This window comes from Lycorma delicatula, chromosome 11 (genome assembly GCF_047948215.1).
Source record: "Lycorma delicatula isolate Av1 chromosome 11, ASM4794821v1, whole genome shotgun sequence".
Lineage (NCBI taxonomy): Eukaryota > Metazoa > Arthropoda > Insecta > Hemiptera > Fulgoridae > Lycorma > Lycorma delicatula.
The window spans coordinates 66,628,158-66,642,714 of NC_134465.1; the positions used below are offsets into that span (position 1 = coordinate 66,628,158).

At 39.3% G+C, this 14,557-nt stretch overlaps 1 long non-coding RNA gene across 1 annotated transcript; it reads right to left on the bottom strand.

The window, feature by feature from the left end:
* Positions 1 to 2,544: 2,544 nt before the first annotated feature.
* On the bottom strand, positions 2,545 to 14,336 carry LOC142332353 (uncharacterized). Its single transcript, XR_012758270.1, has 2 exons — positions 13,979 to 14,336; positions 2,545 to 2,876 (listed from the first exon to the last, which is right to left on the bottom strand). It is a non-coding gene; the product is annotated as an uncharacterized LOC142332353 (long non-coding RNA).
* Positions 14,337 to 14,557: the final 221 nt, after the last annotated feature.

Sequence of the window (14,557 nt, forward strand, 5' to 3'; positions counted from 1 at the left end):
CGTTGTATCTCCCTCTATGAATCATGAGACCTTGTCGTTGGTGAGGGGGCTTGAGTGCTCAGTGATACAGAGTAGCTGGACCGAAGGTGCAACCGTATCGGAGAGGTATCTATTGAGAGCCAGACTAAGGAATGATTCCTGAAAGAGCTCTTTAAGTAGTTTTTAGGGTGTAGGTCAGGATGACTTTGGTCATTTCAACTACATTCAATCCTCTTCAGTACTGCGCAGTACTGCGCAGCTGAAAGCAATGGAAAACTACAGCTGCTTCTTTTTCCAAGAAAATGTAGCTCTCTGCATTTTTGTATAACAATGATGGAGGCGGCTTCCTCGGTAAAATATTCTGGAGGTAAACTAGTCCCCTATTCAGATCTCTGGGTGGAGATAGGCCAGATAGGCCTTGGATAAAGAGTAGTATTTAAAAAGTTCCTTAAACTTCATACGTGGATAATTTTTTCTGTTCAATTCCATTATTTAAAAAATTAGAATCTACATATATTTGCTTGCGGGGCAATAAATCCTACCAAAAAGGGTAGGCCTTTTCTTCCAAATGACAAGACCATGAGCCGGGCTGAATTTTCATGTAGTGATGTTCCAGTGGCATCGCAGTATACAGGTGTAAAGATAGAAAAGGTAGAAAAGGTGTCGATGTAATGAGTGCTGTTCATGATCCTTCAAATAAAACAACTGTGTATCAAAAACTAAAAGTTTGATTTAAGGGAAATTTTTCTGCTCTACAAGCTGTAGGCGATTACAATATTATCTTTTGTAGACAGATTTTATAGACTGAAAAACGATTACAAAGTCAGTATGAAATGTAAAAAAATGTATCCGACTATTTTTTCATTTGATTGCTGCGTCGTGAAGAACTTTATTTATAGTCATTTATTGCCCACATTCTCAATGTGAGCGCGGGCGAAAAACATTTATGAAACTGTTAATAATTATTAAATGTAATAAAAAAAATACAAAAAAAACGAAAAAAAATTACAAAAATATATTTGATTACATATAAAAAATTATTTTTTAAAAAAACTTTTATTTAACTAATATTAATATTAACGTTAATAAAAAAAGGAAACAAATTAGAACACAACCGCCTTGAACTTTCGTTTTTGTAACTACCCCTTTGCAATGGTTGCGTGTGAAAAAAGTTTCACACATCTAGCGTACGACAAGCCCCATCTTCTTATAATTCAAGTCCGCTTTGTTCAACCTTCTTGGTTTGAAGCGGAAATAAATTTGCGACATCAGTTTTCATTTTTTGAGCTAACAATAAACAGACTTGCATTATAAGAAGATGGGGCTTGTCGTACGCTAGATGTGTGAAACTTTTTTCACACGCAACCATTGTCGCATCGACTGAATTTGAAATTTTAATTTTTTAAATTTTTTTATCCGTGTTAAGTTTTGTCTGTTAAATTTTATCTTTTGAAGTTTTGTCTCCTAAATTCGTTGTCTACCGTTTGTCATTTATTTACATTCTCTTCTGCGCCACTTATAAATTAAATTACATTAAACCTAAGTACTCTAGTTATGCTATTTATTCCTATTGCTGGACACGGAACAGCTTCTTGACTTAAATATTCATCTTCCCATTCTCTGCCTGCCACCTCTTTGATCGTCAGAATGCCGGCCGCTAGTCGATGTACTGCCCCCCACTCTCTGGGTCCCTGAAGCATAAAATCGATCGTTGTGTCTGGCGTTAATTCTTCCGTTCCACACCTCCTATTCATGTCAGTCCACCTGACGCACGCATAGAAGGTGTATTCAGTCGTGTCTTGTTCACAGTACAGACATCGAAACGACTGAGGTAAAACGCAAATTCTCCATGACCCGAGAGGAACCGGGTCAGAAAGTAGTCTGCTTCTCCATGTTTTCTCCCTATCCACGCTCCTGCGGTTGCTTCGTCCCACGATACCTGTCATCGATCCAACGATCGACGTTTTGATTCTTCTTTCGGCATACCCTCGTATACTCTAGTTAATTGTCGGGCCCTTAACTCGATCAAGCCGGGGCACTTCACCGCTATCCAGATATAGATATCACTTCCACCGCTTTTCCAGATATTGTACGGTAAACCGAGATGATCCTGATGGCTGCCCTTCGCTGAAGAAAAGCCAGCATCCCCTACTTAGCACCGGTGAAATCTATTTTCGCCTTCCGGCGTACCGAAAGGGATTTTTTTTTTATCTAATCCTCTTAACTTTGAGAGTGTAACAGCAGCGGGTGCCTTTGTGTAATATGTAAAAACTGTTATTTCACGTTAAGCAGCATTTTGAAAGATATATAGATACATAATTTTTCGGACAGGATTTTAATTGTAATCTTTTATGTAGTATTTTATAATTAAATTAGATTTTCTATCGTACCTTTAAGCGAATGAATATAGTTTTCCTAAATTTTTATTACGATCGATATAAATATTTGACGGTGGGTTTTTATAATTTCATTTAATTTTTTTCTTTTAATTTCATTCTGGCTTTTCAGAAATTATTTTTAGAAAATGGATAGGAAAAGATGCGGTGTGTTTAAAAAAAGAGATAATAGTAATTACTGTAATTTTATTAATTTCCCTTCATAACAATTTTGATTAAATTAACAACAAAATAAATAGTTATTTTTGGTGATATTTTTTTTTAATTCTTCATTTCAAGATTGGCTTCAAAAAATTTTAAAAAATCAACATTTCCCTTAACGTTCAAAACCTTTTTTACATGTCTTACGGTTTTACGGTCTTACGGTACTACTGTCCAGTATTCTGGAAGTACTACTATCAAAATCGGTTGATCTAGAAATTTCTCTATTTTGACGATATATTGTGGCATAAATATACATTGTGCCAATCATACTTGTCGACAGAAAACTATCATAATATGCTGTAAATTATAACAAAAGTTGATAAGTAAATTTTAATGTAAAATATAAATACATATAAGCATAATGATTTTTAAAATATATATATATATATATATATATATATATATATATATATATATATATACACATATTACCTGGAAATAACATAGGACTAGAATGTTTCACCGTTACAACATACTGGCCGTTTTAATTGGTTGCGGTAACAACCAGATTGTTACTTTCTGATGTGTTTTATAATGATTTGTATGTGATATGTGTTTTATATACTGGTCATTTTAAACATTCTCCATATTAACATATTAAAAATATAAGCATAATAAATATAATCAACCAAACTTAACCTACGCTCGCTTGACTCGCTAAACTCGACTAATTAACAGTAACGTTTTGTTTATTTGAATAATAAATAATTGCAATAATTACTAAATTTATTATTTAAATATTTCAATAATATATATTATTGAATAAGATGTAAGTATATTCAATAATAATTTTTTTTGATTATATTGTCGTAGGAGAATCCTTTTTTCAGTAGATGGATCTGAAAAAAAATATTTATAACCAGTAAAAATAATATGAAACGTGAAAATGTATGTATTTTAATCGACAAAGTTACAGTAACGATAATTGTGACCGCTATAATTTTTCGATTACATAAACAAGGAACTAAAATACAAAAAAACGGTGTCTATATCTTGATCATCAAATTACAAAATGTGAACCACAAAGACTGTAGGTTATTACACCATTTTCCAGCTAGCGTCTTTCTCCACAAAATTGGCGTTTACGTATGCGATAACTCCTCATCAGATGAAAATCTCGTTCTTCCAAGCGAAACTGTAAGGTTAGGAACAGATCTAGTGAATACGGGTAGTAGTCGACCGATTCAAAATCCAATTTGTGAATTTTAGCCACGGCGAATGTCGAAGTGTGAGCTGATGAAAAATCACTTATTTCTTCAAATGCGGTCTTTTTTTAGCAATTTCTGCCTTCAGCTTGTCAATATGCGTAATACTGTCCCGTTATTGGTTTACCTTTCTGAAGATAATCGATAAACAAAATTTTGTTACTATCCCCAAAAAAAACAGTCGCCATCACCTTCCCGGCCGACGGAACGGTCTTCGCCTTTTTCGGAGCGAATTCACCCTTTGGAGTCCACCGTTTTTACTGTCGTTTCGTCTCAGGAGTGTAGCTGTGGAACCACGTTTCATCTACAGTTCTGAGTTGAAGGAAAAAATCCGACAAAGTTTTGCCGAAACCGTTCCGGCAGAGCCTTAGAAATGTTCATTCGTTTGCGTTTTTGGCCCAAAGCGAGCAAACGCGCACATAGTTTCGCATATTCAATTCTTCAGTTAATATATGACAAAATTCGTCCTTTAGATATGCCCATACCCTCTGCTACCTCTCTAACCCCGGTCGTCCAGTACGATTTGGTGAACGTTTTAGATTGTATCGATGGTGGCTGCAGTTTTTGGGCAGAGGAAGTCATCTCCATACGCCCTTTTCAATTTTGGAAACGTTTCAACACAACGTAGCAACACAAAACTTGATTGCACAACGTTGTTCGTAATTAGCATCGCTCATTTTTTGTAACGCACAATAAAAACTCGTTTCACGAAAAGTTTGTTTTCCTCTCGCGTGGCAACAATAGACTTAAAATTATTAATATATAATATAAATCGAGCGATAAAACTTTAAACAACATTTCATAGAAATGTACTGGATTCTATATTTACTTATTTAATCTAGTTTTACGCGTAATTTAATAATTCGAATATAAATCTAAATTAACGCTGTGATTGTAGAAAGATTTTATTATAAAAGTACAGAACGACATTACATACTTGCGTTTAAATTCACTAAAGAACAAACTTTATAACATATTCTATTTAGGGCCTTGATCCATAAATTTAACATGAATAAATTAGTTTTTCGTTTCTGAAAGCGGAAGCGAACAAAAGATTTTATGAAACGATTCCATTTCAGTAAAAATCATATCGTAAATTATACAGTTTAGATTCAAAATTGAATGTCAATACATCAGAGGCTCGTTTGAAATATAACAAAATAAAAAAATATGATTGAGAGCACCACATCTTCCTTGTACGCCTATTAAATTACATATACATATTTTTTTTAAATGAAAAGTATATAAAATTTTATTTAATTAATAACTAATTATATTTTTTCATATTTTTTTTATTATTTATCGTACAGGTTTTTTACAATCGCAGGTTAATAATTATTAATATATCAATATATTTAATAATTATAATTAAAACAAAGTCGGATTCGAACCGATTACCTCCCTTGTAAGAGTAAATATTTCATTAATTAAAATTTTATATGCCTATAACTCTGGAACCGATGAAAGTAAGTACCACTTATGATATATCGTTGAAAAACTCTCAATGAGGGCTTATTACTGAAATTAAGAAGTCCAAAATTCACATAATTTTTTTTATTTTGGGAATTTTTTTGTTACGTTTGAGATGTTACACCAGTCCTAAATCCAAAATTTCAAGATCCTACGGCTAATCGTTTTTGAGCTATGCTAGATACGTACGTTCGTACGCCAAAATTAGTCAAAATAGATTCAGGGTCGTCATAATGGATATTTCCGTTGAAATCTGAAAACCTAAATTTTTCGCGATCACAATATATCTTTTAATTTATACAAGGAAGTAAAAATCCTTTAAAAAGTATCAGAATGGAAATTCTTGAGGCCAAATATCAGTAGAAAATTTGCTTATATATTTTTTGACAAGATTTTTAAAAAAATATAGAAAAAATCGTATGATTTAGCCCGTCCAGTTATATATTTATTTCAAATTAATTCCTGCAACGCACTTGAAAAATTATGCTAATGCTCAGTTTCTCGGCAACGCCTGGCAGTCATACAACCACGTACACAGTTTTTATGACGTTATATTATGTATTATCTAAATATAAATTAATCTATATATAAAACTATTCAAGATTAACAAAAAAACCTTCAAAAATTGTTCTGCATGTTATACGTATATATTGTAATAGATTTGAGCGTTGTATTCTGCGCGTCCTAGCATTATTCTAACACTGGTAGTCGACACGATTCCGAGTATCTCCATTCTCAAAACTACTATGATAATCGGAGAAGAAATATAAAAAATCTGATGTGGGCACAACATGACTTCCTTGTACGCCTATTAAATTACATATACACATTTTTTGCTGCACTTGATTTAAACTTATTCTGAAATAAAAGTGGACAGTTACACGATTGCTGAAATTATTAATTTAACAATTTTAAATGAAATTTTAGTTTAGAGTAAAAATCCCATGGTTTCTCTTTAAATAAATTGTTTTTTCCAAATAATCCGTTAATAAAAATTGGTTATTCTACACCATAAGGTCAAAAATTAATATTTGTAACCGTATAGAGTATAAGAGTTCACTAAACAGAATAGTCCAATTATTTATTTTTTTTTTTTGTCTTCAGTCATTTGACTGGTTTGATGCAGCTCTCCAAGATTCCCTATATAGTGCTAGTCGTTTCTTTTCAGTATACCCTCTACATCCTACATCCCTAACAATTTGTTTTACATACTCCAAACGTGGCCTGCCTACACAAATGTTTCCTTCTACCTGTCTTTCCAATATTAAAGCGACTATTCCAGGATGCCTTAGTATGTGGCCTATAAGCCTGTCTCTTCTTTTAACTGTATTTTTCCAAATGCTTCTTTCTTCATCTATTTGCCGCAATACCTCTTCATTTGTCGCTTTATCCACCCGTCTGATTTTTAACATTCTCCTATAGCACCGCATCACAAAAGCTTCTAATCTTTTCTTCTCAGATATTCCGATCGTCCAAGTTTCACTTCCATATAAAGCGACGCTCCTAACTTTCAAAAATCTTCTCCTGACGTTTAAATTAATTTATGATGTAAACAAATTATATTTCTTACTGAAGGCTCGTTTAGCTTGTGCTATTCGGCATTTTATATCGCTCCTACTTCGTCCATCTTTAGTAATTCTACTTCCCAAATAACAAAATTCTTCTACCTCCATAATCTTTTCTCCTATTTTCACATTCAGCGGTCCATCTTTGTTATTTCTACTACATTTCATTACTTTTTTTTTCTTCTAGTTTATTTTCATGCTATATTTCTTGCGTAGGACTTCATCTATGCCATTCATTGTTTCTTCTAAATCCTTTTTAGTATCGGCTAGAATTACTATATCATCAGCAAATCGTAGCATCTTTATCTTTTCACCTTGTACTGTTACTCCGAATCTAAATTGTTTTTTAACATCATTAACCGCTAATTCCATTTAAAGATTAAAAAGTAACGGAGATAGGGAACATCCTTGTCGGACTCCCTTTCTTATTACGGCTTAGTCAATTATTATTAACTTTTATTTATACGGAAATCTTGGAAAAAGACCGGAAATCTCGTGCACATTAAAAATGTTCAACAATAACTTTAAATTGAATAAAATTCAAAAATTTTATAAGAATTTGCTAAGAAAAAAAAATACAAAAACAATACAATTCTTAATTATAATTTTCATTTAATATTAAATAATCAAATGTTTCACCAAATTGATGACATATACACGCATGCAATGCCTATTAAATATTTTTTTAAATATTTTTTTAGTAAATCAATATTTTTAAATAAATAAAAAAAATAAAAACAACAAACCCTTTAAGATCCAAATATTTCATTAATTAAATTTTAATTTTAATTTCGATTGCAATCTAAAAGGGAGATGCGCAACTAGATGTTACAAAAGTGTTATAAATCCATAATTTTAACATCCTACTGCTAACCGTTTTTGAGTTCAAAATGGATATCTCCGTTGAAATCTGAAGACCAAAATTTTTCGCGATTACATTACTTACCTGTACGAAGTAAAAATCGTAACAATATGTCACGCTTATATATATATATTGTATGTAAGAAATTGGCTTTAATAAAGTTTTTTTAAAATGCATCAAAGATGATCGAAATTCGTTTTTTGCAGTATCCCCCATCCACTTCCAAATTTAAAAAAAAAAAATTATAGGATGAATGACCCATATATAGAAATATTTGAGCCAAATTTGAAGAAAATCTGTTTTATCAATGCTGAGATATAAGGTCAAAAGCAGTGCGACACACATAGGTACGTACATATTTTGTTGAACTAGATGAACTATGAGAGGTTATCTGACCGATTCATTGTAAAAAAATTAATTCTGAAAACTTTATAAATATTTTTTATTTATCTTAGCGATACACCGGCTTCAATGTACTCTCGTTGTATTCTTCTGCCGCCAGTCCATTTAGCCACTGATTTACAGCATATAAATAGCTGAATATTTTTTTAAAAATATATATTTATTTAAAATATTTTAACTGAAATATATTAATAGATTTTTCTTTTAATTATCTTCTAAACGTATTTATTTTTTAATTTAATAAAAATAATAATTTCGATAAATTTTGCTAAAAATATATATATATATATATCTACCGGAATGCAAAGTTGGCAGGAGTCTATTACTCCCTACTTTATCGCAGAACCTGGACAGAGTCCCTTGCTGCTGGATCTTTCTAATCGGGCTTGTTTTTTAAAAGGGTTATTTTTTTTTAATCTCGGATCTAATTTTTCAAGTTTTGTCTATTATTATTTTAGTGAATTTAAGACGGATTTAATTGCATTCCAATCCGTTGTTAAACCAGCGTTATCGAACCCATTTCATGGGCCGACCGCGGAAGGCTAGGCTTATAAAGCCTGTCCTCCCGACGTAATTCCCCTTCAGACCGTCCACTGAAGTCCTTTCGGTGCTAACTCTTTAATAGGCTAGCAGGAATACGCCACAACGGGGCACTAGCTATAAGGAGGGAGCAATGTGTCCCCTTTTCCGGAGGAGTCGCAATTGCTGGGTTATTTTATCTTACTGTAAGTTTAACTTACAGATGGTGATACCTATTCGCGATCGCGGTTTTGGGGTGGCGATTCTGGAAAGAAGTAAACAGTAATTATTCTTTCCACGTAATTATTAACCTTCAGACACGCGTGTGTCTGAGAAGGGGTTGGGGGGACCGCGTGGCCGCAGTGAAGAAACCATTTGTTTTTGTGGTGGCTGTTGGCATCTGCAACAAAAGAAGCAGAACACACACACGAGAAAAAAGAAAAAAAAAAAAAAAAAAAAAAAAAAAAAAAAAAAAAAAAAAAAAAAAAAAATTAATTTTTACTTTCCTTTCGACTGGCAGGATGAGACGGCACGACGCGTCGTTCCACATCCACGTTTCTCCCGTTTCTGAAACTAGAGAAACAGAACAAAACACACGCGAGAAAAAAAAAAAAAAAAAAAAAACTATTCACTCGCGACCCCGGAAACGCGTCTGACGCACTATTCCGTTTATGGCTCATGCGATATGGAGGCCCCTAAGCCTGGTTTGTCGATTTTCGGCTACCGCACCGCACCATCACGGTGGTTCGTCCAGTACGGCATGAGGCCGCTTCCTTACAACTGTCGGAGTTGGGTCCTCTCTGCAGATGTCCCGAAGATGACTGTGTTCGGACACAGCCGCTCTCCCGAACAGTCTGCGCGCCTGCGCCACCCCCACCTCGGACACGGATTGAAATCTCGCATCAGATCGGAGAGTGGCGTTCCTGACGAACCACGGAGCTCCAAAGATCGTCCGCAACGCGATGTTTTGGACGGCCTCGATCTTCTTTTGAAGCGAGGAGCTCAACATTGCCCCCCATGCCGGGTAAGCATATGTTAGAATCGGCAGTACGTACAGCCGAAAAATGAGAAGCTTAGTTGCCAGTGGGTATGGGCTGGCACTGTTCAGCACTGGGTATAGTGAGGCTCTGGCGGCCTTAGCCCTCCGGGTCGCATAATTTACATGTTCGCCGAAGGTAAGCCGCCTGTCCAACACCACCCCCAGGTACTTAACTGTTTTCTCAAAAGGGATTTTCTCCCCTGAGATTTCCAGCTCTCTGGTCGGTTTTCGTGTCTTGCATGTGAACATCACGGCCACCGATTTTTCACCGTTGACCCTGATTCTCCACATGTCGAGCCACGGTTCCACTAAGTCCAGCTGCCTTTGGAGCCTCCGGACCGCGTAATCCACATTTGCGGATTCGTAGAAATATGCCGTGTCGTCTGCGTAAAGGGCCGTTTTGACCCCTTCCGACAGCGGCATATCGTTCACGTACAAAGTGTACAAGAACGGGGAAAGTACTGCTCCTTGGGGAACCCCAGCGGCTATTTCTCTGGTGGAGGAAATCGTTTCCCCTACGCGCATGACAAAATGTCGGTCTAGCAGATATGACCGCATCAGTCTGACATAGCGGTAGGGGATCGCCGATCGCGCTAGCTTATAAAGCAGCCCGCTATGCCAAACTTTGTCAAAGGCCTTGGCCACATCCAGAAAAACGGCTGCAGTCACCCGTTTCCTGTTCAGGCCTCCGACAAGGTCGTCTATTATTTTTACCAGTTGGAGGGTGGTTGAGTGACCCTCCCTGAACCCAAATTGCTCGGGCCGCACTTCTCCCTCCATGTATCGCCTCAGTTTTTCAAGAAAAATCCTCTCGAACAACTTAGACAATACCGGTAACAGGGAGATTGGCCTATAATTCCGTGGGAAAAGTAAACTTTTCCCCGGTTTGGGTAAACATACGACTTTGGCCGTTTTCCAACAATTCGGGAAATATCCAACGTACAAAATGGACGTGAATATCACCGAAATTGCTGTAATCACGGAGGCCGGTATGTTCCGGAATGCACGGGCGCTGATCCCGTCGACACCCGGGGCCTTGTCGGGGCTTGTGGCCTTAATGGCTGCGGAAACTTCCGCTTCAGTGACTTGGTCAATCTCTAGAGGGGCATCCTCCACCTGTGAGAAATAATCTACAAGAAAGGATTCCACCTCGGTTGTGTGCTCGTCGTTCGGGGAGGGAGGGGGGTTTGGAGTGAACTGCTCCTCCAAGGTATCGGCGAATACCTCGGCCCTCTCCGCCTCCGAGTATGCAAGAAAACCTCGCTGCCCCACAACCGGATGGCGAGGCTTCTTCCCTTCTCGCAGTCTCCTGTTCAACCTGAACACCGAGGAGATGTCGTCAGAGACCGAGGCGAGGTATTCGTTCCACGAATCCTCTCGATGGCTTGTCAGCAGTTGTTTTACCCTGTCCGTTTGATTATAAAAGGCCCGCTTATCAGCGGGGGACAGGGTGATTCGATATCTCCTCCTCAGTCGTCGTTTCTCCGTTATGGCTTCGGAGATATGAGGAGGGAGGTCGTTTCGAACAACTGCTCGAGTTTTGGCCGATGAGCTGCCTGCCAGGGCCTCAGTCATTGACGACGTGACGCGCCCGACAGTGTCGTCGATTTCCTCCGGGGTGTTCAGGAGCTCAGGATTTACCGGCCTGTACTCCCGCTGGAGGGTCTCGTAGAACCTTTTCCAGTTGACTGACCTTCGGGGTATAGGCGGGGGATCTCGGCCACCCCCTGCCTGACCTAGTTCCAACAGGACAGGGGAATGGTCCGAGCTGAGGTCTTCTATCGTTTCAATCATGAATGGGAGGGTACCCCCCTTCATGACTGCGATATCCAGCACGTCAGGCCTAGATCTGCCTGAGCGATGCACGAACGTGGGCACCTCAGGGCCTACGACGACCAAGCGGCGGGCTCTCGCCCTTTCGTACAGCAATCTGCCATTCGGATTTGTCAGAATGCTGTTCCATGACACGTGTTTGGCATTGAGGTCGCCCATGAGTATCATGGGCCCATCCCAATTTTCCAGCACGGCATCCAGATCTGCGCCGGTTACCGCGTCGTTCGGCTTGCTATAAGCCGAAACCAGCCGATACACCGTGCCCAGATGCTCCACATGCACACACGTTTGCTCCATCACGTTTGTATGAAGAACAACGCGCGTATGCATGTGGCGTCTGTGGACTAAAACCGCAGTTCCACCAGAGGTGCGAGATCCGGGTCGAACTGGCCTATCCGTCCTATATGTAAAATAGTTCCGAAGGGTCAGTTGCTTGGTTGGGTTCAACCACGTCTCAGACAACAGTATCACGTCTATCAGTAGATCCTCGGCCAGACGGCATAGTTCCTCCGTCCGGCCTACTACTGAGTTGGCGTTCCACTGCAAGAGCCTGAGGGTGGGCCTAACCATACCTGGACAGTACAGCCATGAGGCACTCTATTAAGGACTGAATACAGTCCTTGAGAGATTTTGCCTGGAGCAGGCGTGGCAAAACCATCATGATATGTGGCAGGATATCCTTCACTGTCATCTGCGACAGGAAGTCCATGCCAGTGGTCTCCAACGGGGTAGCCGGTTTCGGATTGCCGCTGGAGGTGCCTTTTGGCGCGGCCGCCCTTTTGGTGGGGCGCGGGGTCACAGGGGCCGCGGTGTTTTTAACAGCCTGCTTGGCCTTCCCAGCCGGAGCAGGCTTTGCCTTTCCCGTCGAGGAAGGCTTGGCCTTTCCCGTCGAGGAAGGCTTGGCCTTCTTCGCCGGGGCCGGCTTTGTCGCCGCCTTTTGTTTCACCACCTTCTTGGTGGTCGCCGCCGGTTTTGGCTTGGCGGGTGTTGGGGAGGGTACCTCCCCTTTTTTCACTACCGCCTTGGCCACAGGTGCCGGCACCTCCGGTTTGGGGGCTGATTTTCCCCCACCGGCAACACGGGCCCAGCTGCGGCCGTCAACAGTCGCGGGCTTTTTAATGCCCTTGACCTTATTGACTTGCTCCTTATAATAGGGGCAACCCCGGTAATTAGCCGGATGAGGCCCCTTGCAGTTAACGCATGAGGCTGGTTCCTCACGCGGCTTAACGCATGTGGCAGTGTCGTGGTCCCCACCACACTTGACACATTGCTGGGCCCTCTGGCAGTAATTGGACGAGTGTCCAAATTTCTGGCATCTGTGGCACTGGGGTGGCCCCCCTCGTGACACAAACGCAGTCACTGCGACCTTGCAGTAAAAAATACTGCCAAGGTCATAAATGGTCCGGGCCGAAGGGGTCCTCTTAAGGGCCACTAGGCAGGTCGGGGTTTCCCGACCGTCCCTTGTGAGGAGCTTCTTAACCGAAACCACCTCATAGCCAAGGGAGGTCAGTTCCTCCCTTACTTCCTCCGGGGCAGCCCCATAGGGGATTCCCCGTATAACCACCTTCAGCTCCCTGTCCTTCGGGAGCTGAAAGGAGTGAAAGGCGATTCCCTTCGAGTGCAGAAAACTCTGCACCGCCCGGTAATCCGCCTCGCTGCCCAGCTGCAGCCTTATCGAGAGCCCGGTGCTTTTAGCCACCAGGCGCCCCCCGATCCGCGACTTAATGTCGCGCGCTAATGCTGGCCACTCCTTCGGGCAGTCCAGCATTATTGGCGGGATTTTCTCCCGCCTGACGGTAGCAGGCTGTGATGGGGCCCCATCATCAGCCTGCGGGTTGGCGGCTGCTGCAGCCTTGCTGCAGCCCGCTACGGGCTCCGTCTCCATAGGAGGCGCGGAGTCCCGGCGTTTCTGGCGCTTCCTAGCGCCAGACCCGCTTTCCTCTCCACCGACGGACAGTTCCGGGGTGGGAGAACGGGGCGGGGCAGGCCTTACTTTTCCTTCCATTGAGGAAAAATAAAGAATAAAATTTAAAAATTAAAATTAAACTTAATTAAACACTTCTTAATGTACACTTGCTGCAAAATAAAATCACTGACAAGAAAAATCAAAACAAGATATAACCTGTAGACCTAAATAGGTACAGATTATATCAAACAATTTAAAATAAAATTATTTTAAAATCAGCACAATAGTCCTATAATAATAGGCTATTAACTTAATGTGTTCGTAATGACTACAAGAGTTCACTTTACATTATTAGAGAAATTTGAATAGAATAGAAATAAAATTAAGAAAAGGATTATCCTTTTCTTAATGTAACTGGCCTGTAATCCAGGTAGCTGGCCGCCCGGCTGATGTCCTAGCAGACCCTTCTCACATTGTCTGGCGACGCAGGTAGAAGAACTGTTGAACACCTGGCTGGACTGGTTACAACTCACAATCACAGAGCACAATAAGACACAACCTTTCACTACAAGAGCCAAGGATGGAATCATATATCTACCTTATAAGCAGCGTCTATATCAGGACTAATGAATTCAAAATACGTGAGGGGTTTTTCTGGTGCATAAGCAGGCATTATTTGACCTTCGCCGTATTTAAAGTCCTCGTAAATTTTGTTAAAACCACTGATACTGAATGTTAAAGTTATTTCATTATTTACTCTTACACAATTTAACAGATATTTAATGAATTTATTTTCACAAAAGTAAAACAAATGACAATAATTATTTGTAGTTTTAAAATAATCTCTTTTCTTGCCTCACGAGTTTACGTAAACAACATAGAATATCGAAAAATAATTAACTGTATAATTACGCGAAAATTTTCTTAAATAGAATATTATTTTTTCAAAAATCCGCAATCGCAATTTGTAGAAGGAGTATATATATGTATCGTAAGCTTATTTTTGCTGGAAACAGCAAAATTCGTTACTGTAGTAACGAATTGGCACTTTTCAGAAGTTTTGACGTCATAGTTGATTTAATATGCAAAATTTGTTTTCTTGGTAACTTAAGTTGCATTTTTTTTAATTAACCTGCTACGCTCGCATAGCAGATTAATTAATTCAATGACACAACAT